We start from the raw sequence: 24,442 nt of genomic DNA, 5'->3' as shown, positions 1-24,442 counted from the left end.
GATACTGGACATAACGAAGTAGGTAAGTAACAGAAAACACAAAATTTTCCACAAACTGTCTTCATATGTATTCCACTGCTAAACTAACAAGCACCTATATTATTAAGAGCCTTTGAAAGCTAAAGGCATAAAACACATGCCTTTACTTTTTATTCAATTTTTCTCCATTTTAAAGATTTGTGGCTACAGGATACAAACATCCAGGCATACACCATATGAAGAGGTCTTACTCTCATTCAGATTACCATGTCCTAATAAAAAGATGGATGAAGACTATCACACACTATCAAAAATGCTTCTTTCAATTATGAAGCATTTGTCCTTCTTCAATAAAGCCATCCACATTACATCTCAAAATGACTGAAGCTGAAGAGATAAAGGAGGCATGATTCATTTAAATGCAAGGACTATATGACCTTCAGGCTCTGAAATGAAGAAGCTCTAATGCCACAACCTTGACCCTTGAAAGTGATAGGTCATTTTTCTTCTGTGATTGCTTTCTAAAACTCTAACAATTGTTAAGCAGGCTAAAGAGTATGGCTGGCAGATGACAGCTGTGAAAAGCTTGCACTTTTAACAATGACTTACTACCATGCAGTATAGTTCAACGGTCCAATTGAGCATCTTCCACAAGTTCTTACAGGCTCTTGAAGCCACATATTATAGCAACTGACATCATTGGTTTTATTAGTGATCAATCTAGTGGATATGGAACCTAAGAATATAGAAAACTGTTAAATAATACAGTCCTAATTCAAATGAGAATGACAAGATATGCAAATTTGCTGTACATATGAAATATGTGATTCTGGTACATCACTGTTGACACTAGGCAATCATGCATATACCTTAAGCACACAACATAAAACTTCACAACTCACACAACTTGGCATAAATTTCACAGGCATGAGAACACAGAAACCAGTTATTCTACTAATGAAAGCAAACCCTTATTTTAAAAGTATAGACAAGAAGATAGATGAAACTATCAACACCACACAGAATAAGATAATGCCTGGTGCTAAAACATATTTGAATTTTTATCAATAAGAAAAAGCATGAATCCAGAAACTTATTTATTCGTATTTATTCTTTCTGAACTCTGAAGAGGTAGTTACTTCTGTGTTTTGCTGCAATAAATCACAGATATAGATGCTCAGAGTACAAACATATTCCAAAATTTAACACTGTCCATTTTATAGTGTTTCAAATATTCCAGAGAACATTCATAAAAATATATACATTGACATACAGAATATGCACAGACACATATCCAGTTTGCATATACAGGTTTTGTATTGTGCTGTACACGTAGTCATACACACACACACTAACACCTTCACTTTCAGTATTACACAGTGCTTAGTTAAACGCTATTACTGGCACTTCAATGCAGAAATTGTAGGCATCCTTCAAAGCTTACTTTTAAATACCTAGCAATAAAACAGGCTTGTACTTTTTTCACAATGAAATACTACAAATTGTACTGAATTATTATGACTACTATTTATTTACTTTTAGGGAGTAAAACTAGAGGATAATTTATTAAAGCACAGGAGGAAGTCCTGAACACTGGAACGTCACAGGCTATGTGCTGAGATGCTAAGCAAAAGTGTCTATGATGTTGCAGAGCTACCATTTTTCTTCCTTGACAAAGCCTCCATCTGCCACAGAGCCATTTACAGCCTCAAAGTCAGAATATCAATGATTTCCAACCATTCCGCAAGTCTGCTTTCACCTTGCTATCACCTCTGAAAAATATCTAAAGCAGATACTACATATAACCCTCAACTATCTCTAAGCCCTTGCTTTATTCAACTGATATACATTTACGCTGTACTCTAATACACCGTTTCTTTACTTCCTCTGAATTGTGCAAGAATATGAAAACTCCAAATTGTACATATTTTGCATTGTTGTGTTTGCCTTAAAGAAATTACCTTTGAAAAATCTAAAAAGAAAACCTCTGACTATTGACAAAACACGTAAAAATTAGTTAGAAAACATCTAAAACATTTACATAATGTACATGCACACCATCACAATTTACTTTATTCTTTCCCATATAAACAAAACATGCCTGGTAAGATACATACTACACAGAATAAACTACCACAGCTCCGCTGAAACCAGCAAAACTACTTTCAGCTCTTGATGTGTATACAAACTGATTTTTTAAAAAAATGCAGGTTAGAGATAGGTCAGAAGAGGAAAAAGAATCTTGACTTACTGAAAGAATACCTAATGAATTAGGTTCTCAGACAAAACAATTATACCTGGATCAAAAAAACCAATCAGACACACATACACACACACATATATATATATACTGATAAGCATTAGCATATATATATGATAAGCATTAACATATATATATACACATACATACATGCACACATGCTCTCTGCCAAGTACAAGAATATACACTCCATCAGTCTGGTTACAACATGACTTTAACGAAGGCATTCACAAGTAGCAACTTCTGGAGTCTCAAAATATAGATGAATGTCGGTACTCTAGACTAATTTTAGAACAGGCAAAGTTGCAGCTTGATTTCACAGTGAAACTGGGCCACAGAAGAAACAATTTTGTATTACAAATATGTATGCAACCACATATGATAGCCAGAACTTCAACTACTGCTATACAAACCCTCAGGATGCTAAGTATACAGGAGCAAAATATTTGAACACTAGATGAAACTTGCGAGCGTCTTTATGAAAAAATTACTTCGTAACACCTGTAAAGTACGTATTTTACAATCTCAACTTTTGAATAATCAAATGTAAAATTATCAATGGTAGTCTGGGTAAAAAGCAAAAAAAATGCCACATGCAATATACCTCCCTCCTTGAACTCGTAGCCCTTACAAAGACCAAACTTTCTGGAGCTTTCCTTGTGTGAATTAGTCAAGTACCAGCTTTCTAATTGAAACAGGGACACAATACTCAAGACAAGTCACCTGCAGGAAAATCCCTGAAGACTTAGATTGAAAGTATAAGGTGGCAACAATTTACACATGGAAAAATATCTATTCAATAGTCAAATAGAAATGTCTTCTGAACCTGAACACCTGAATTTCACAGTTACTGTATAAAACTCTGAAATTTAGTAAGAAAAAATATTTCTCATTTCCCATAAGTGGGCAAAGCTTTATTTTTAAATGCTAAGAACATTTTCTGCCGTAAGAAAGCCACAGCAAACAATGTGAAAACTCTAATCTAATCATATGTACTTGGAAAGATTTCTGAACTTTTAAACTTTTTGAGGGAATTGTAAACAACAAAAACACTTTCTTGTGCAAACAGAATGTTCCTATTGCAAAGATAAATCAGCTGGTCTAAACAACACGGTGATACTATCAAAAACTGAATTTACATCTGAGTTCCCCCAGTTGTCATCTGTACAGTAAAGTTTAACACCCCTTATTCCTCCTAGCAGTGGATTTACAATACTAATTTAGAATCTGCCCCTCAGCAGATAACCATTATTAAAACTGGCTTGCAGAAGAAGCATTAACAAAGTTGAGAGTAAGTCTTAAAGAAATTGTCAGTAAAGGGGTTTTGTGCTTTGTTTTGGTTTTTTAACTGCCTTCCTATTATAACTTACAACACATCAAATGCAGACTATTCGTTTGAAAGAAAACTATAATAAAAAATAGGTGTTCCACAGAGAAATGTGCAGTGTGTTAATTCTTTCCTTGAAACTTTCAGTCCTTTTGTAATTTTAGTTGTTTGAGCTAATGTGTTAATTTGTTTTATTCAATAAAGGCATCTAAATACATACAAGCAAGGATATACAAGTAGATACACACTAACCATATTTGCAGAACACACAGAGCAATAAACTTTCAATTTTTAAAAAGATTACTTTCTAAAAATAACTACAAAGAAACAAGTAGAAAAAAGGCACAATTGCCCTGTGTTTCGTTTACACTCAATATAATTACTGCACGCATATAAAACTGTTACAATCATATTATCTTTAGTTTCTTAGTCAATGTTAATTGTTAGTATACTAAAGTGAAGGTGTAATTAAATCTCCAGGTGTTACATGTGTATGAAGAAAGCAAATTCTCATGTTCTGTGGGGAATGGCCTGTTTTGGAAGCTTTTACATTTTTTCTGAGCTTGCTAAGTGCATATCCACCTACACTGTTAATAAAACCCCAAAGTGCTACTTCTCAAACATTATTACCACAAACTATGAACAGCCTCCTTTTATAGTCTCAGAATGCTTCTGTTTAGCAGGGACCATAAAGCTCATCTCATCCCAACCCCTGCCATGGGCAGGGACACCTCCCACTATCCAAGGCTGCTTAAGTCCCAATGTCCAACGTGGCCTTGGACACCTCCAGGGATTCAGAGGCAGCCCCAGATGCTCTGGGCACCCTGTGGCAGTGCCTCCCCACTCTCACAGGAATTCCCAATCTCCCACCCATCCCTGCCCTCTGGCAGTGGGAGTCATTCCCTGTGTCCTGTCCCTCCATCCCTTGTAGCCAGTCCCTCTCCAGTTCTCCTGGAGCCCCTTTAGGCACTAGGAGTTCTGAGCTCTTCCTGGATCCTCGTCTTCTCCAGGTGAACATACCCAGCTCTCCCAGCACGGCTCCAGAGCAGAAGGGCTCCAGCCCTTAAGATCACTGTTGCAGCTTCCTCTAGACCTCCTTTAGCAGCTCCACACCTCCCCTGTACTGTAGGCATCAGAATTGTTTTGGGGGGGGGAATATAAAAACAGAAATACATTTTCCATAACCAAATGCACATTTCCAGGAATTCTCTGCATCTTTTTGAGTAGTTATATGATGTAGAAAGGTACGTAAATGCTAATTTAACTTTTGAGGAGAAGGGGAACAGCTGTGGAGAGGGAGCTACTGACACAGTCCAACTGCATTAAAACCACTGAGCCACTGTTATTAACCCAAAATCACCACATTTTTCTTCTTTTTTTCCTCCTTACTTCTCTGTAAAGTGTGTTCCAACTTGTTATCAACAGTTTCTCATTAGCTGCCTTATCAAATTTCACTTTTGGTTCAATAATCCCAGTTTTTGTTAATTTTCTTTTATTCTGAGACATAGAAGCTGCAAGTGATAAACCAGATGGTTTTATAAAAATAAAACTGTTTGCCTAACTTGCTTGTTTCTGCGAGTCTTCTTTTATTTAGCTGCAAACAGGCTATTATTTATCTACATTTAAATTTCAAGTAAGGGTTTTTCTTGGCAATTTGCTTTCATATTTTAAACTGAAATACATGAAATCTTTCATGGGTCTGACTCACACTCATTTTTTTGTTGATGTTTGCTTTCACACTCCTAGCCACCAATTCCCAGTAGGCGACTGAATACTTTGTTATTGTGAAAAGAAATTGGGTAGTTTTCAAAACCTGACTTGAACTTTCTGTAGGACACTTGATTTCTGAATCTTCTAAGATGTTGCTCTTTTTTACTTTTTTTTCCCCGTCTGCCCTCCCCTCCAAAAAAATGGAAAAAAAATCCTAAAGTGTGGATCTCATCTATGAAGAGGCTTCTGCTCATCACAATAGTCACCCCAACACCAGTATTCCCGTAATAGCAACATCTCTCAAAAACATGACAGTTACCTTGTCATGGCAATTTTTGTCAAAGAGGCCTCCCTTAATTTCCTATCTTTACTCCAAAAAATTTTGTTCAGCCTTCTGCTGAGCTGATCTTTTACTTTGAACTCTTTTTTTTTTTTTTATTATAGCCATTAATAACTTGTTTAGTTACAACCATATAGAAAAATTTTTGGAAGTATTATCTGCATAACTTTCAAGTACTGTGTCAACATTCTAAATTAGCCGTTTCCACAAATAAATTGGGACTGTTAGAATTCATCACTGCCGCCTTTTGTAACAAATAAAAATAGCCATGTTTAGGAATTAAAATAATTTTGTATCTCGGGAGTAGAAATTAGTATCCACATGAATTTCCTATCTAACATGAAAAGTAAAAAAATCCCATCAAACAAACAGACCAACCACCAACACCAACTGACAACACAGAAGGAATTATTACTTGCCATTTTTCCCCATCTTTTAAAACTCTCCCTTCATCGACCTATTTGTTACAATGCAAGGCACAATGAAGTGCCATTTCTTTGTTTAGATGCAAGGGTCAGTAATGCTTCAGACTGAAGAGAGTATGTTCCATAAGCTAAAGAATTGACTATACTTACAAAAATGTTAGAGAATATTAAGGATACATTTTTTATTATTATTCAGAGATTTGATATTTTTCATCTCTCAGAAAATAAGCATGGTTGGACAAACAAACAATGAAAATAAACTGGCACACTGACTTGGTACTGAAAGCATCAGAATTAAGTCTGTTGAAAGAAAGAGATCTACACCTGGCTATTGTTTCTCTTTTATTTTTTAATCCCTACAAGAAAACTCATCAAAAAGCATAAATCTTCCTATTAATTCCTCTTGTTCTGCATACTTAAAGGGAAGAAATTCACACATGTCAACTTGACCATTTTTGAAGCATTTTTCTCATCTTCCTCAGTAAGGCACTCTTTCTTCAGCATTCATCTGATGGCTCCACAGAGTAACAGTGGTCAGCTGCTGGCAGCAGCAGTTCTCGTTCCATGCTTGGAAGTCCAGGAAAAAAATGCCCCACAGGACTTGTTGCCCCTATGAGTAGGACTCAAAGGTAACAACTCCCAAAACATTAAGGAGGAAGGAGCCCTTGTAACACTTCAGTATTCAGAAGTCAGGACAAACTTTTAACTCAAGCAATGCAGTTGTGTTCTTAGTAGAATTCTACCTCCTTCCCAATATAAAGGACTTTCTTTAAAACAAGATTTCACAAGTCAGAAAGTTAGCAGGATTAGCTTTTCGAAGCCAAACATACAGATAATGTTTAATATAAATTATATATTGAACTTCCTTATCCTCTGCAAAACTGGAGGCGTCTTCTATAAAATCTCTACATCCTTCCACTTACTGGAGCCTGGGGAAGTAGCACTCTCAGTACATCCCAGCAAAAAAAACATTACCTCATTAACAAAAAAACAACAGGGTTAAGCTTTTATTAAAGGAAGGCTTTTTCACTAAAACCAGCTCAGGTTACAGAAGCTGGCAGTAGACTGCCGCATTACATGAAGTTTCACAATAGCTGATTCTGCATTAAGTATTAAATACTAGATAAAACCTTCCTATTTCTGTTATTGCAAATTATTTAATATCTTTCCTAGTTCTGCTTTTTGATTTTTTTTATGGTTCAGAATGCTGCTCATGATTTTGAAATAACAGGCGATCATATCTCCCACCCTTACCTGCTCATCTATCACTGCCTGCTAAGCAGTATGTTCACTAGAAAATGGCTCTTTTGAATTTTATTTGATCCCTCCTGTTTAGTAGATCTGCTCTCTTCATATTAAGCTATTGCTTCTTTGAATTTAGCAGCTGCTAACGGTGCCCTTGCCATTCCCACAAACACTGTATTAAGACACATGTAGTGGCTGCCACAGCTTCTTCCACACCGAACAGAAAGCACTTCTGAAACCGAAGCCTTTTAAATTTAATATTACAAATTATTTTAACCAGCATGCAAAACTTCTTGGTTTAGGCTCTTCTTCCCTACTTTCAGTGCAAATTTCACCTCTACTGACTGCAAAGTTACATCTGGGATGAGGGCCAGAAGGTCGCTATTGAGACATAAGACTCTCCTGTATCGCCCAGTCTAGTAAAACAAGAAAACTCATGTTCATCATCTAGCAAAATATCACATATTCTCTGACAGTGCAAAATGCCTTTCAAAGGTGATAAAACTAATTTTGGAATTAATCTCACAGCACAAACTCTCAATTAGTTTTAAATGCTCTGTAAACTGTACAACTGACATCAAAACTACTAAAGGTATACATTAAAATTACACACTATCAGATTTGTATTTCAAGCTTACATACCAAGTAATCCAGAAAGAATGGTAAGAGTATTATGTTAATGTTAAAGACCTTCTCAAAAGCTAAACTTGAAGTCACAAAAATAATTGCACCCACAAACTAAGTTTTACTTGGACTAATCTGTAAGTTTTTTTCTGAGAGTGTACTTAATGTCTGGCTAAAATCATGATCTGGATGAAGAATTTAGCACTAAGCCATTCTATAAATAATATTTTCCTTTTCCCTGTATGAGTCATGCTTCTCAGAGAACTATTAGAATGCTTACTGCTACAGCTTACTTACTATGACCAATGTGGTCAGTTCTGTGACTTTGCTGCTCAGCCACCTGAAAACAGAAAACAACTGATGATCAACTAAGTCATCAAGTAACTTCTGCAAGGACAAAGAAAGACACATCAAACAGAACACTAAAATTTATTTTTGAAAAGTACGTCAGACATTTCCAGCACACTGAAAGCACTGTTTCCCACTGCCAGATATGAAGCCATTATAAGAAGAACAGTTCAAGATAAATGTTATATAGTAACACTTGATTTGTTTGCAACCATCTGTTTAAATACACATATCCATTTTACTATAAATAAATTGTGAATGATACAGTACAACATGTACCCTTTGATAAACACAGTAAGTCAAAGGAATCTGTCAAGATGCAAAGTAATTCCCAAAAAATAATGGAAAATGTTAAAATTTTTTTATAATGGAACCAGAGTTTCATTCCATTAGTGATGCTCTCTAGCATGCGTATTTCAAATTCTCCTCATGTTATGAAAATTCAGAAGCATCTGTGTGTCAGTACACAATCTGCACATATTGCACAGAAAATTTAAAACTCAAAATAATTTTCAGCATTTGTTTGGATTGTTTACTTCCTAGATTTTTTTTTTCCTCTGGGTATGATCAAGTTTTTCTAAACATCTAGCTCACACACAGTGTATAGGACAGAGAAAACAGCACAACAGACGCAACATTTCCATTTCAGAAAAAATGTTCCTTGCTATAGTAGTAGAGATCCAATACTTCTGGGATTTCCTGATACATATTTTTTTCACTGAAGACATGTAAAGATTCAGTGAAATTTTACAACTTTACAGTTTAGAGTATTTTAAAAATATCTTTTGTAAAATTAAACATGGACCTGTTTTACAAAGCTTAGAGGTGCTCTCTTCAGCTACACTGACAGACAATTTTAACTATGTTAAAAAACAGCATAATTTGCTTACGTATCAAAATGCTAGAGTAAAATGGCATTTCAGGATTTTTCTTTGGGTTTGCCTTGATTGGGGCTTTTAGACTGAACACTTTTTAGAAAACAAATGCATAGAAAAACAGGTATTTTTACTCTAGATCCTTTCCTACAGTATCACACTGCTGGGAACAGAAAGCTCACCTATCTCAAAGTGGCACAGACAAGAAAGCACACTAATAAGCTAACACAAAATTGCAGTCACCTAAGTGAGCAAGAACTTCTTTAAGACTTAGACAAGCTAGCTAATTTAAATCTAGGTAGGCAGTTGCATCAACAGTAGCCGTACTTTTTTTTAAATGTACTCTTAAATTACAACCAGTAAATGTGTGGGCAGTAACTCCAACTGCTTTTTTTGTTTGTTCTGGCTACCAGTGTCAAGCTACACTCCCAGGCCTGCCGGAAAGCAATAGGTATTTTTCTCCCTTGACAAAGGACAGCCAGGAACAAAACACTCCTCACAACAGTCAGTGGCAACATCAAGAACCTATAAAGGAATCATGTTTATTCTCCCAAGGGGAAATCTAAACATTGATATTCTCATTCTCTACCCTACTGCCATACTTTGACACCACCAAAAAAACCCAACCTACTGGAACCAAAACAAGGAAAGAGACAGAAGATACCACACAGTAATTACATCACTTCAACAATGGGAGCAAAACATTTGAGAGAGGGGATTAAAGTATGCATTTTTCTACACTCTCAATCATCCTGCTGGTTGACTAGAGCCCTGAATTGTCTTCCCAAAAGCAGAAAACAAAGGCATATTTCCTTTCTCAAATTGGAAATGTGGCACTTCTTGCATTAACTGAAGCTCAAAGCTCTTGCTCTCAGCTAGTATTCTGCACATATGTTCTACTTCTGACTACATACATTTCTGTGGCACTGCTGAATTTGGGGTTTGGGATCACTCCTGAAGGCACTCCTGAAGGCACTGATTAGGCCCCCAAAACCTGAACTTTGGGACAAAGGTTAGAAGTTCAGCAGAGGGCAGTGAAAAAAAGTTCTTCAGGTTCCTGTCTGCAACTTGCCAAGAATGATAACCAGCTACTTAAGCACCCCGGCAGGCAGGGATACTGCACAGTCGCAGCTCTTCAGCCTTGAATCAAGTCATGAAAATAGTTTTAAAAACAGGCTCTACTATGGCTCTTGGATTAAAAGCACACAGACTGGTTTTGGCCCCAGTGTCCAATGCCCAGAGTAAACAGATGCCCTAAATGGAAAACACGAAGGTAAAACTCAATAGCAAAGGTATGATTTGATTTGGCATAACTGAAGGAAATTATACAACACCAACTTCTCCATACAGTAAAAAATACTCTAAAGGACCAAATAATATTGTTTCAGATTAGATATTCTCTTTCCTGACATAACAAACATGACAAGCTCAGGATTAACCATTTAATTGTGCAATACTGTAAGTCCTTGAAACTAGTTTCTTCTTCCTTTCAGCACTCACAGTTATTCTATTACGGTCCTGGCAGAGAAGCATTTGGTTGTGGTTTATTTTTTAGATTTGTTTTTAGAACCAATTATTAGAAAGTGTAAAACAAAATATCCTCAGACACAAAAAAAATCCTACTGCAATTTAAGAATAAAAGGCCAGAAATAGCCAACATTCCACACTCAGTAACAATGGAGAGAGGTGGAAGTTGAGTATTTAAAACAGAAACAAATAAACCCACAACAACAACAAAAAAAATGAGTGGTCAATGGAGAATGGGACATTTATAATGGACAAGAGTGATTTTATTGTTTATTTTCAAATTTTAATATTGACTACACAACATTAACGTAACCTAATCAGGCTTCCCTGCATTATTTCCTTACGGTGTAAAAGGTAAAGACAAAGGAAGCTTCCTGCGTTTAATATTAGCATCTAAACGGAGCTAATTAAGGTTTGACTTCAGTGAGAAGTCAGAATGAAGTGAATTCTCACCTTTGTTACTCTTATCACTTTGCAAGGTGGGTTTCTAAGCAAGATTAGAATAACTGGTATACATTCTGGGAATGACATCTCATTTGTATCGAAACTTAGTATCTGAAAGCACTGCAGAATTCAGCAAAATAAAACAACGTTTTCATAAAGCTGTGATGGAAGACATTTTCTATCATGATGGTAATTTGCTTATTTCTCCAATGCAAATATACAATAAAAGATATTGTCTTCTAAAAACTTAGTGCCCTTTTTAATTACATTGCAAAGACTCAAAAAACACTGTTTCAGGTTACACATTCCTAGTTTTCATTCCTTAATTCAAGACTTGTCTGCTCTGAAAGTTTACTGTGACAGGAAAGCTGACAAAGTTGTAGCATTTATAAAAGACTGAGAAAGTGAGATTAGGGAGCTTTATCAATCTGTTTCATACTTCTATTAATATCTGTAACCAGTAGTTCTCAAAAACCCTACAGAAAGAACATTTGATAAAACGGAGGGCCCTTATTCCCTTGAACTTACCTGAACATTTGAAAAAAAAAAAAAAACCTGAGAAGTTTCTCTGTAAGACAAGACATGCCATTTTTGGTAGTTTTAAAAAGCTTTTCAGAAAAGTCATTAATACCTACCAAAGACTATTACATGAAAATGTATTTATTGAAAACCCTTTCTACTGAATAATCAAAAGAAAGAGAGAAGTCATGGGCCCAAAATATACTTTTAGAAAAGTAACCAGATTTAGAAAACCACACACACATTTTTACAGGTTTTTTTTTAAGACTTATCTCCTCTGGTGAACTAATGTTGGAAAAACAATCATTCACGAAAATGGATTTAGAGCAAAAGATCAACAACAACAAAAAAAAAAAAAAAAAAAAAATAAACACCTCAGAAAATGCTGAACCTGCCAAAGCAAAATTATCCCTTATGATTACAAAAACTGATAATTCAACAGGAGTTCAGTATTGCATCATCATATTTATGCATCAATCAGTATGAAGAACATTTAAGTAACAGAAATCAATCGCTTTCTCTAAGACTTCGGGTTCTGGGTTTAATTTCATTTAAAAGATTTATGCAGTTGGGTTTTGACTGCTTACAATTCTCCCCCTGCCCTCTTCTATAAAACAGTGAACCAGTATGGAAAGAGCACAGAACTGAAAATTACCCCGGATCAAATTTACTTCCTTCCTATCCCACATCACACAATTCTTCTCATAGTTGATAAAATATCACCTTCAAATTTGGTTTTCTTCTCCAATCTTTATATCCTTCAGGTTTTCAGCTAAAAATTGTTCTTCATCAGCTTGACTCTATTTGCTTGAATCCTACAATTTCTCTGTTCTTTACGTTTTTTTCTTGGGAGCTTGCACACCATGGGGCACAAGCATGCAAGGACGATGCAAGGTTTAAATTATGCTAAACTAAAGCAGTCTAAATTCTTTCAAATCCTTGTATAAATCTCCAGATTACCCTCAAAATCCCAGTGTATGCTGTCTTCACCTATTTTAAAATTATGCTTCTTGAATATGAACAATCCTTCTGGAACAGATTCCAGAACTATATTCCAGATGAGGCCTTACCAGCAAGTTCCCAATGCAACAATCATCCAAGAGAATCACTAAAGTCACAGCACAAAAGCCGCCCATCCAGAGACACACCTCAGTGACTCACTCAAGTATTGGCCCATGAAGACTCAGTTGCCACATGCTTCCCTGCTGCACAGAACCCTTCAGTGGATAAGCTCTTTACAGCTCCTGCTGTACCTTCTAAACAGAAACAGTGAATCTGAGGGGGCAGGAAGTGGGGATCCACCAAAGAAAATCCCCACACTCTAAACCATCTTCAATATGATCTAGTTATATTCAGCTTCATTTCTTCAAGATGCTCCTGAAGAACATTCATTTGAACATTCCTCAGATTATGATGTGTAGAACCACAAGCATAACTGTTACTCCCCCTAAAATACCAAGTTTTCTCACATTATCATTTTATCAGTCCTCAAAAAATTACCCACTCTTCACCTACATTAGACAAAATTTTAGAAGTGGGAGGAAAACTAAGGCCCCTACCCACATTTTAACTTTGTACAAACAGAATGAAGATAAAAAATACTAAGAAATCATCTTTTCAGCAGCAAATGGAAGGCTATTTTTATGACTAATGTCCTAAGTGCAAGAAGCCATATTTTTACAGTGAGTATGGTAGCACTGCTTTATGAAAGCACAAGCCTAGGTAAGTACCTGATTCTGCAGTGAGCAGACTATACCTCTCTGTTGTAGAGGAAATACAGAAGTTAGTTAGCTACTAGAATGGTGCACACAGGAACTATGAATTGGCCCCAAAATGCCTGAGGCTCACATATAGTTTCGTTGTTTTTTTTTTTTATTCAAGTAATTTGATCTATGCAGCTGGAGACATCTCTCATCTTCAATCCCTGAGTACATAGATCCACTTACACAGAATTTCTTAGGCTGGAAAACCCCTCCAAAACCACTGTGTCCAACTGTTTCCCCATCACTGCCAAGGCCACTGCTAATCCATGGCCCCAAGTACCACAGCCACATGGCTTTTAAATGCCCCCAGAGATAGGGACTCCATTACTGCCCTGAGTAGCCTGTGCCAGGATGTGACAACCCTTTCCAAGGAAGAAATTGTTACTTATATCCAATCTAAGCCTTCTGTGGCACAATACTGTACAATCATACCAAAGTAAATACCTTCTAGACAGAATCCTTATAATCTTCTGAACTGTCATATTTCTTTAAGTCCCTATTAATTTAAACTTTTGACCATTTTCAAATACTTGAAAAACATTACTAATTCTCATACTAATTTTTCATTATTTGACCTCCAAATGCTGAAAAATCTCTGCATACACTATGTGAAGAACAAAGACAACCCTCCTTTGAGCTTACTTCTGTTTCAATGTAATAGACCACAAAAGCATAACCATCAACTGGTGGCTTTATTTAGTACAGTAGTATTTTAAAATAAAAATTCAACTTTGAAAGTCCTTTTTGCATTTTTCAGGTAAAACATGTCTGCAAAACATGCCACTTTCTTGCATAATTATCCTCTCTCTAAAACAGAACAAGCTAAAAAGCAAAAAAGTTCAGAACACTGAACTGAGCTATGAGGGTTTATTCACATTGTTGACCATTTTGTGCAGCTCAACAAGGTGAGATCCCAACACTTAGCTACTCAGAAAAAGAAGGTACTGTGGAAGAAACAAAAGCTACATGGACTGTCAAAGCTCTGTCAGCACATCGGACACACTTATACCACGAACCTTTCCACATCAGGACCTCTCACTGTTATGATGACTGAAAGCAAGGATGTCAGCTATGACATGTCCTACATCATAATTAGGATTTTTTGATCAAGATTCAACACTTGTGAAAAAATTATCCTTTAGCAAAGCTTGCCCAAAAGTGCTGAAAGGCTTTTACATTGCTTTAATTAGTTTTCATTGACTCCCACATTCTACAGACATGACAGAATTTTTCTCTGACTCAGCATTTCCAGAGATCAGCAAGCACACTTAGGACTAAAAAGCATGGCCATTCTATATAACCACCCTATGTGTCACTTCCATACATTTAAGAAACAAAAATTGTGTCAACACTATTCTCTAACAAGTGAGGACGTGTTGGTTACCAACTCTATAATGACAGCAGAAAGTGAAGAAAAAAACATTGTCGGTAAAACTTCAAAACTTCTCTTCAAGTCGTCACTTTCAGTAGAAGACAAAAAAAAAGTGAAAATAATTTTTTCTTCTAGCAAAGTTTAACATCCATTTTAAGCTAAAGAACAAGATAAAGTCTGAGAATTACTGCACTGGCAGGACTCGATCCTCTTTTTGAAGACTGACTACTACTTTGAGACTGCATTATTTGCTCTGCAGTACTGAAAGCTCTTACAAACAAGAGGGGAGCAGAAGACATGGCTTCAGCATTCACATAGCTAGCTGCTGCAGTCTGCCAAAAAGAACAGAAATTGTTTTGCATGGTGCCTCAGTCACAGACAAAGCTTCACTGCGTTGTACATGATTCAGAGAATCCTAGAGAGTATTATAAAAGCAATAACTACACAGACACAAACACAGCTGAGAAAAAGAGAAAGCAAGAACATAAAATCAGACAAAGGAAGAAAATAAGAAAAAACCAAAGTGGTTAGAAAGTTTCAAAAGCCTTTTTTTTAATTAATAGATCCAGTTACTTAACAAAAATGTAATGCAACTGTAAAGTCTCACAGGAATGAAGTGAGACTATTAGGATGAAGATGATAAAGAAGGTACAGGTACCTTTATTAGGCATGTATTTAGTCACATAGGCACCACATAGTTGAGACATATCTAAAATGTCAGTAAGACCTTTTATTAAGTTTCCCAGCAATTAAATCTGTAACAAATGGTTAGAAAAGGTGTGAAATATAGGTTTGATTCACAGTTAGATTATGTCAAGTACACAAGCTAATGTAAGACTCTTATGCTGAAAACTGCAACAGGAAGAGAACTCTTTCCATGTAAAGATAGTTATTTCCAGGTCCTTTTGATCTCCAAAACTGAGATGCTGTGATGTGACAAACAGCAAACATTTTGTATCTTCTCCAATAAAAGCAATTAACAGCTGCATGCTCTAGCATTTCAACCAAATGAAACTAGAGATTAATTGGTTATCAAGCACAGCTACATTTAAACATCCTTTGTATCAGATCTTTTGTCTTTAAACTTCCACATCAGTCATAGAAACATTGCCCTGCCTGTCTAGAAAACCAATCAATCCCACTTGTAAAAACAAATTTTCAACGATGTATGTATATAAATAGGGACACCTTCCACTATACCAGGTTGCTCCAAGCCCTGTCCAACCTGGCCTTGGACACGTCCAGGGATGAGGCAGCCACAGCTTCTCTAGGCACCCTGTGCCAGGGCCTCAGCACACTCATGGGGAAGAATTCCTTCCCAATACCCCAGCTAAACCTGCCCAAGCAATCACCTGGCATTTACAGCCCAAGATACCATGAGAGAAAAAGATCCCCCATATTATGTGACATTGAAGAGTTAATTTAAACCTAATGGAGAAGTAGGATTTTTGAGGCAGAAACACAGGTACTGTTTACAGTTACTTGTAATTATTCTCTTGATGGACTATACATACATAAAATAATTTTTCCAAGTAAGCATACAAGAAACCACATAACCTGAAGCAGGTAGGACATAACAGACTTTCATAAAGCAGAATTCGCTGAATAAAATCTGGGCAAAAATAATCCTAGGTTATGTATTAGAAGGCTTATTGGCAAAAAAGTACTGGAAGTCAAGAACAAATCCATTTCCAGAAAAAGTAACTTAGACAACGCCAGGATCAAACCATTTACTACATATCATTACTTACGTTTTATAGGTACATCAGATAAAACAGGAAAAGATTTAACAAATAAGAGCATTTTAGCAATAGAGATAGCTTTTACCTATAAATACACATTAAGGAAAAGCAATAATCCACTGCAATTCTAATTCACTCTTGCCCAAGATAGCAGTAAACTATCTTAAGCACATATGTAACACTTTTAGACACTGGAATATTCTCACACTTTCCATCTATCCAAAAAACAAGTCAACATAATACAATATTCAAACACACCACTCCCTTTCAGCAGGGTAAACCACTTCAATTTTAGGCTCTTGCTCCTTCTTCCAAGACAACAATCAGGCTGCTGCACTGGCAGCTGTCATACAAAACAACCAGAGTAACATTTACTTCACTGGGATTATTACTGGGATAATAAAATACCTCATATCTCATTCAAATATTTTATCTTCATTTTACAGTGTTCAGTAAAATATTTTATTTACATTAAAAATCTTGCAGTCATCTCATCAGCTTACATAACCACTACATTAAGATCAGAACACTTCTCTTATTAATCACAATAAAAATTACAAGCTAATGAATCATACAGTATGTTTCCTAGTTACATGTCTAGTACTAGGCACCATTACTTTTCAAAACAACCTCTAAAAAATGAAAAAATGGGGGGTTTCATTAAAAACAGGGGCTTGTTGGGGGTTTTCTTTTTTAACACTGGGGGTTTGTTTTTTAACATTTGTTATACTTAAGTTTACTGCCTTACAAAACAAGGCAGTGCAGCTGATAAGCTAACTTTAGCATTGCAAGGGAAGGGAAACATAGGCTTTCTTAATTTCGAAAATCACAGTATGTTGATATATATACCTATACACACACTTTATGTCTTCCTATTTGCAGAAATCTTATTAGAAGGTGGAATTCCAACCATTACAAAAAACCTAGTGAACAGATTTTATCAAATTAATACAGTAACTTTAATATATTACTCCTCTGGAACAACAAAAGGCTTTAAATTGGTCCATGTGCAAATAATCATATCAAAGGCAATAAAAAAAGCCCGTATCACAAAAAAACTCAACAGTACTAATGGACATCTTCTGTTGCTTAACCCTAAATCTTCAGTGCATGACACGCGCCACCTACCAGGCATACACAGTTGATTTATCAGATCACATGGTAAGTACAGACATGTTACCTGAAAAAAACAAACCATCCACACCAGTGATAAAGTCTATTCCACAGATTTTTCTAAGTAGAGAGTCCTGCTACAGGTTTATTTCCCTGAAACTAAAGTGCAAAGTAAATCCTGCAAGAGAGACAACCACTAAAAATTCTGGAATAGAGAAGTTATGTTGCTCCCTGCTAGCACGCAAAATCCAGTTGACAGAATGAAGCTACACACACAAATATTGAGTATTTTGTTTAGGCATAAATAAATTTGAATGGAAATAACTGTTGGTTTTCAGGGAAAAAACAAAGGAGCAAATTTTACTTAAGAAAAAAAAATCAACCCTTCTTCTTTTCCCCTCAAGTTTTGGGTAAAGGAGAATTTGACAGTGTAAATATATGAAATAATCCATCAAAGACAGAACTGAAGAACTTCCTACTAACCTTATAATAAAACCATCTTTGAAAAACAACCCTTTTTATTATTCTGAGAAAAAGCAGCAAAGAGAACAGAAGTTTAACCTATAATACTCTGGGTTCCCTGTGCTCACACAGTTCAGCATGAAGTTACTAACTTCTGTGTCAACATTCTCTCCTAACATGATGTAACAGCAGCACAAAAAAACCATTCGTTGATTTCCTTCAGGCACACTTTAATGAAGTCCTCCTGTCTCAGGACATTGTGCATTAAATGTCAAAACAGTATAAACCAAGAAACTGCAGAACAAGAAAATGTTATCTTTTTAAAGATCACACTGTTTAGCCTGTAATTTAATCCTCGCACATTCTATTTCAATGAATCCTAAAGACCCTAGAATTTTAAGAGTCTTCATTCAAGACTGTAGCAATATTCTACACTTCTGGTCAAAACTCATGACTCTGCATGCTCTCCTAGTACCATTCTGACACAAAGTAAGTTTTAACAGTTCACCAAAATATCCTAAAATAGAGAACAAGGGACACACAGTACCACAGAGTGGTTGAGATTGAAAGGAAGACCATCTTGTCAAAGCCTTTGCTCAAGTAATCACTTAGAATCAGTTGCCTGGCACTGTGTCTAGATGACTTTGGAGTATCCCCAAGGGTGAAGAGTGCAACTTCTCAGGACAACCTATGTAAGTGCACAGCCATCCTCACAAACAAAAAGAGTTTACTGATGTTTGAGGGCAACCACACAGAATGGGTCCATTTGAAAGGGACAGCAGCAGGTCACTTGGTCCTGCCTCCCTGCTCAAGCAGGGTCATCCCAGAGCATATAGCATGGATCCTCTTGTGTTTCAGTCTGTGCCCATCCTTGTCCTGACCCACTGAAAAGAGCCTGGTTCTGTCCTCTTTGCACCTTTCAGACAGATATTTATAAACACTGATGAGATTCCCCTGAACCTTTTCTGTGGGCTGAGGAGTTCAAGCTTTCTTTCCTTGCAGGTAAAATGCTCCAACCCTTCAACTCCTTAACAGCCATTTATCAGATGCACTTCAGTAGTCCTAGGCTGAGGAGCTCAGAACTATACTCACACAACTCTACAAATCTCACCTCTGTCCTTCAGCATGTATTTAACTGTATTTTGAACAGTGAAAGGCCATAAAGAATTACGGTAACAACTTACAATTGATAATAATTTATCAGAACAATAGTGGAGCCACGACCGACACTGAAAAAGGCTTCAAGCATCTGTCCTTTATTGTTCTTCAGTGCAATCTTTTATACCCTTTATCTTATATGCATTCCACCTGTGTGCTCTCTGTACCCTTTTGTGATTGGTCAGTACACCTCGGCATACAAGGTCTCACTGCCTTCAATACTGGTTACTTGTCCAGCACAGCTGTAGCCCATCAGTGATGAGGCTCGGCCACAGCCCCACTCCCAGTTACCACAAACTGGGTGCCTACAACAGTAATTCTTCTGGCAAAAAGATTTATGGTAACAACTAGTTCAAATTCAAAGAAACAGAATTTGCATACCAGTTACACGGTACTAATGAACAAAAAACATTGAGACAGTGTTGTGCCACCAAAACAATAAACTACAAGATATTACTGGAAGTTGAAAGTGTAATGCAAGTTAGCAAACTTACCTAAGTTGAAATACAATTGATAATTAGGTATGAGCTATGGGCTCTGCTGTCAGGATTCTCCACTCCCCCTATTCCTTTGGTCTTACTGAAGCAAAGGTATGAATCTTGGCCACATACACAAGGGGGAAAGAAAAGCCAAATAACCCTGTGAATTATACTCAGAAAATAGAGTGTAAAAATAAGGAACTACTGGTAGTCATAGTTTTTTACTTCAAACCATTCGTATGTATTACATGCATTATACTAGCATCATTCTAGTACAAAAGCACTGCACTAGACATTCTGCTAGGTTCTTGCAAGTTGAGAAGCTAACAGCAGCCTGAAGATGCTATAATGGGTACCTATTTGAAAATCTAGATCTTGTGTTTCAAAATATTTTTCTTCTGCTTCCCTACTCTTTCTGTGCAAAAATAAGCTTACAAGTATTTTATTCTGCTCTGTGAGCTTTCAAGTTCAGGATAAGGAACACAGTTTTGACAAGATAACCTAGGAATCTGTAAAAGGAAGTTGATTGTCCACAGATTAAAAGAGAAAATACTGTAAATAAAATGCCTTAAATCTGAGTAGAAAGGACCACTACAAGGTATAACAAGACAAGAGCAAGCTAGAAAGTCTGAATTAACTGCTTCTAAGAAGAATATCCCTGACTTTTCAGCTCCTAAAGGCTGGAACTCAAACTCAAAAATGAAACTTCCACCACTGCTTAGCACTAATTTAACTTTGCTACTAATGGAATTCAAAGTACATCTAAGAACATTAAGATAAATGCTACACATTTTTTTAAACATTGCCCTAAGTATCAACTAATATCCAAGTATCTCAGACAAGAAATATTGAATCAGATTAGTAAAAATCCACAATGGAAAAGTTGTTTTGTTGTTAACAAGCTGCATTTAATTAGAAGGAAAGATGGTCAAGACATAAGTTTGTTCTAAAACTCACTTTTGGTTTGATATCTACAGATCACTGATCATTTGACCTCTGCCTTTTGCTTTATGGCTCATAAAAAAAAACAGAACAGGAAAGCAAGCAACAGGCAAGTTGAAAATTAATCATCCTGAGGCCATACACTTTTAAAAATACAACTTCTGATTATTTCATTGATTTTTATATATAAAATCATCTATTTACAAGGAAAAAACATTAAGAAAAGGAACTTAAATGGCTTGCTTAAGAAACTAAGCTTCTCTTCAGGTCCTGTAGAAATTGCAGTCTTACACTTCTGCTGTTCAGAATTAAATTTTACTGATCTTATGGCACCTGACTTCTGTTCTACCAGTGAAAACATACTGAAACCTGTTTTTCAGCAATTCTATGACAACATATATTCTAGCACCCACAACAGTTAATTACTGCCACATGCTTATATAAGCCAGTATGATTTCTATTACAACAAAAGCAGCTATCTATGCAGGCTTTTTAGTATCTGACAAACAAGTCTGACTCTTGATAATCTAGTTTACAATTTACAGGATGGCAGTGAATCTTCTTCATCACTGAAATCCAGCCCACAATATGTGGCAGGGGGTGGGAGGGCAGGTGGAAGAGGCCAGACACCTCACTTGCCTTAAAAAACAGCTATGACTATATCTTTTAAAACCTTGTATTTTTCACTTGCATTTTACTACATAAGTAGTAGTCCTGAAAAAAGGAAGCAATAAAAGCTAGTCTTGCTTTTATTAATCAAACAGCAATCAGCTGTCTGTAAGTCATCCATGTGACACATGCACACAATCCATTTCACAGGGCACTGGTACGTTCACAGACTTCAGTTCTGAAAAACCCTCAACTAAAATGAAAGCTCTGGAAAATTGTGTATTATTATGTGCATGCATTTCATAAATGTAAATGCTTGTTCTCTCATGTAATAATGCACTGGAAAGATAACAAATTAGCACGACTTGTGCTAGACTATCTGTGCACCCTCAATAAGAAATAATGCGCACATGGGAATGATTCTAAGGTATTTTCACCAACAGGAATTACAGAATTACAGAGGTATTTATTGCTTGTAGTTACAGATGTAAACATCATTCTAGTCACGTTACTTAAAAGTGACCAATATTTTCTAATTGAAATCATACTGAATTTATTCTGAGAACAAAATTTTGATCCAAAGAAAGTAAAATTTAGTATCCACTATCTGCATTCTACTGCACATGTACAAGGTTCCATGCAAAAGCTTTTTACTACAAGTCTTCTCATGTGCTACTTTTGAGGTGGCTGAAAAAATTCTCCCATAAGCAGCATTCCTACGATGGCCCTCTGCATTTTCCTACTGCCATAAACCAGACCAGAGGAAATACAAGTCCACTTCAATAACCCACTTGGCAAGAACAATGTTGACAGCACATATATTTGTTGGACAGTGGGCACACACTGAGGAATCATAGAACTGTTTGGGGCACTGGTGAAATAACACTAATAGAACTGTAGAACTTTACTGTTGAGTATCTAGCTTACTTTCAATTATGTCTGAAATGACAAACAGAAGTTACGGCATGGAATGGACAGGCACATAAACAAACAGGTGAACATGACGCACAGTCCTAAAATTTTACGTGTTGACAACAGGTATTTGAAGGGAAAGAGACATATGAAGCAAAAAAAGTAACTCAGTGTTACAAAAAGATCCCACTTACATGCATCTCAAATGTCTCCTAGAACATATAACACAGATCATTCCTTAAGACGATTGCTCATCTATTTATTTTAAAGACATTGCAAGGTATAAAAAAATACCACAATTATAAAAATTAAGCATTTAGAGGCCAAGAAATCTTTTTAAAGTGATTGTCCACACTTGTTTTAACATAGTCTTTACACTATTCACAAATCTCTCAGAACACGTGATTCATTTCCATGACCGCAAAAAAGACTGCAGGCTACATTTGAACACTGCTCTGTATGAACTACTTACATCAACACAATAAACTTTCCAATATGCTGTATATCTATAACATCTTAACTGCTAATACTGAAAATTTACTAACATCTGCAAGCGTCAAAAGATTATAGATTTACCTCAAAAATAACCAGAAACAGGTTGACATACAGAAACATTTCCCAAAAAACAGGCAAGTATTTCAAGCTGCTCTGAATCTTTCTCTCATATAAATAAAAAGAAAATGACACAGCATAACCTGTTCCTTTCAGTTCCCAATACCAGGCAAAAAAGGGCATTTTATAAATGACTGCACTTACTGGTGCACTTAACATTAGTTTTAACCTAAAGTGAGAGCAAGTTCCTTCCTACCCTGCATGCCCTTTGACTGTTTCTTTGTATAATGAAGACACTGCTTTTTGCAAATCATAAAAAAACTAGTTCAAAACTAACCCTCTGGAACCGCTACTCCCCATTTTTGTTCAAAAATACATTTGGTTCCATGAAGACAACTGGCTATACCCTCTAAGCCTTAAAGGGGAAAAATCAGGCCTGAAAAGCACTTCTAGAAAAGAAGGAAAGAGAACTGCAGAAAAATATAGTGCTAATACCACAGTTGAAGGGTGAACAATAAAAGACCCCTACTACGACTGTTGTCAGTTTAGTAATATATTCCTTCCATATTCATTTTTTCTCTTTTCTGAAATTTACTGCTCCAAACATTCTTATATGCATTAAATGGCAAGTATATAACTATTAAAGCCCTTTAGATATTTTTTATTTGGCAAGTTGTTGGCAAGTTAGAACAAACAAAAACGACATGAAAAACACCAAACAGAAAGACTCCAGTATGTCATCAAAATGAGGCATACCCATTTTGTGTTCAAATCTACGCCCATTCTAAAACCCTATCCTCCAAATCCTCCATCACGTTTAAGGTATGGCTAAATCCAAGTGCACTCTCTACTAAGCTGCCGGAAAGATAATAATTGTTGGAATGTATTGCTGTGATTTTTTTCAATAATCCACAGTATTTCACTGCTTTTTAATCAAGACTTGGGATGTCAACTTCCTTCCCATTTCTCACGCTTTCTTTGGGACAGTAGCTTTTTTACACGGTCTACGTTGACAACACAATGAAAAAATTCAATCACTGTCTGCTGTTAATCAAGTGTCAGTGATTAATAAGAGGAGGGTGGGTGTGTAATCACCTAATATCAGAATATCCTGCATTGGAGGAGACCCACAAGGATCACTGAATACAACCCCGGCCCTGCCCAAGATAACCCGCAATCCCACCCTGACCCCAAGAGAAGTGTCCAAACGCTCCTGGAGCTCTAGCAGCCTTGGGGCTGCGAACATTTCCTGGGGAGCCTGTCCAGTGCCCAACAACCCTCTGAGGACAGAACCTTTTTCTGATATCCAACCTAAACCCACCCCTGATACAGCTACAGCTGTTCCCTCAGGTCCTGTCCTTAATCATAGAGAGCAGAAATCAGAGCTGTCCCTTTACTCCCCTTCATGAGGAAGCTGCAGACCCCAATGAGATCTGACCTCAGTTTCCTGTTCTCCAGACAGAACGAACCAGGAGACCTCAGCCATTCCACATGGCTTCCCCTTCAAACCCTTAACAATTTACTTCTTTAGACTGCTGTGTAAGGTAATTTCACTGAAAGAGCCAAAATGGGAGCGTCTATTGTTTCTAATATTAGACTTGATAACTAAAAGCACACAAAACCTCAAACAGGAATTCTCCTTGCTGCTTTGAAAGCTCTTACAATCGTGCTATGAAGAAATTGTTTCTGGCATTACAACTGTTGTAGAGGTTGGG

The 24,442-nt window shown here is 36.5% G+C and overlaps 1 protein-coding gene across 41 annotated transcripts in view; it reads right to left on the bottom strand.

The window, feature by feature from the left end:
• Positions 1–24,442, bottom strand: part of BAZ2B (bromodomain adjacent to zinc finger domain 2B) — a 112,624-nt gene that overhangs the window by 79,483 nt on the left and 8,699 nt on the right. For 15 of the 41 annotated variants that reach the window (XM_085584748.1, XM_077784854.2, XM_077784852.2 and 12 more), the window contains exon 1: positions 1–24,442. This exon is cut by the window's left edge and continues 6,868 nt beyond it; it is cut by the window's right edge and continues 7,946 nt beyond it. The exons of the other annotated variants lie outside the window; for them this stretch is intronic. The gene's annotated coding sequence lies outside the window, so the exon portion shown is untranslated. 41 annotated transcript variants of the gene reach the window in all.

This window comes from Lonchura striata, chromosome 7, assembly GCF_050655825.1.
Source record: "Lonchura striata isolate lonStrDom1 chromosome 7, ASM5065582v1, whole genome shotgun sequence".
In the NCBI taxonomy this organism is placed as follows: Eukaryota; Metazoa; Chordata; class Aves; order Passeriformes; family Estrildidae; genus Lonchura; species Lonchura striata.
Note: the sequence above shows the minus strand (reverse complement) of the source record. Positions and strands in the feature narration are given on the sequence as shown.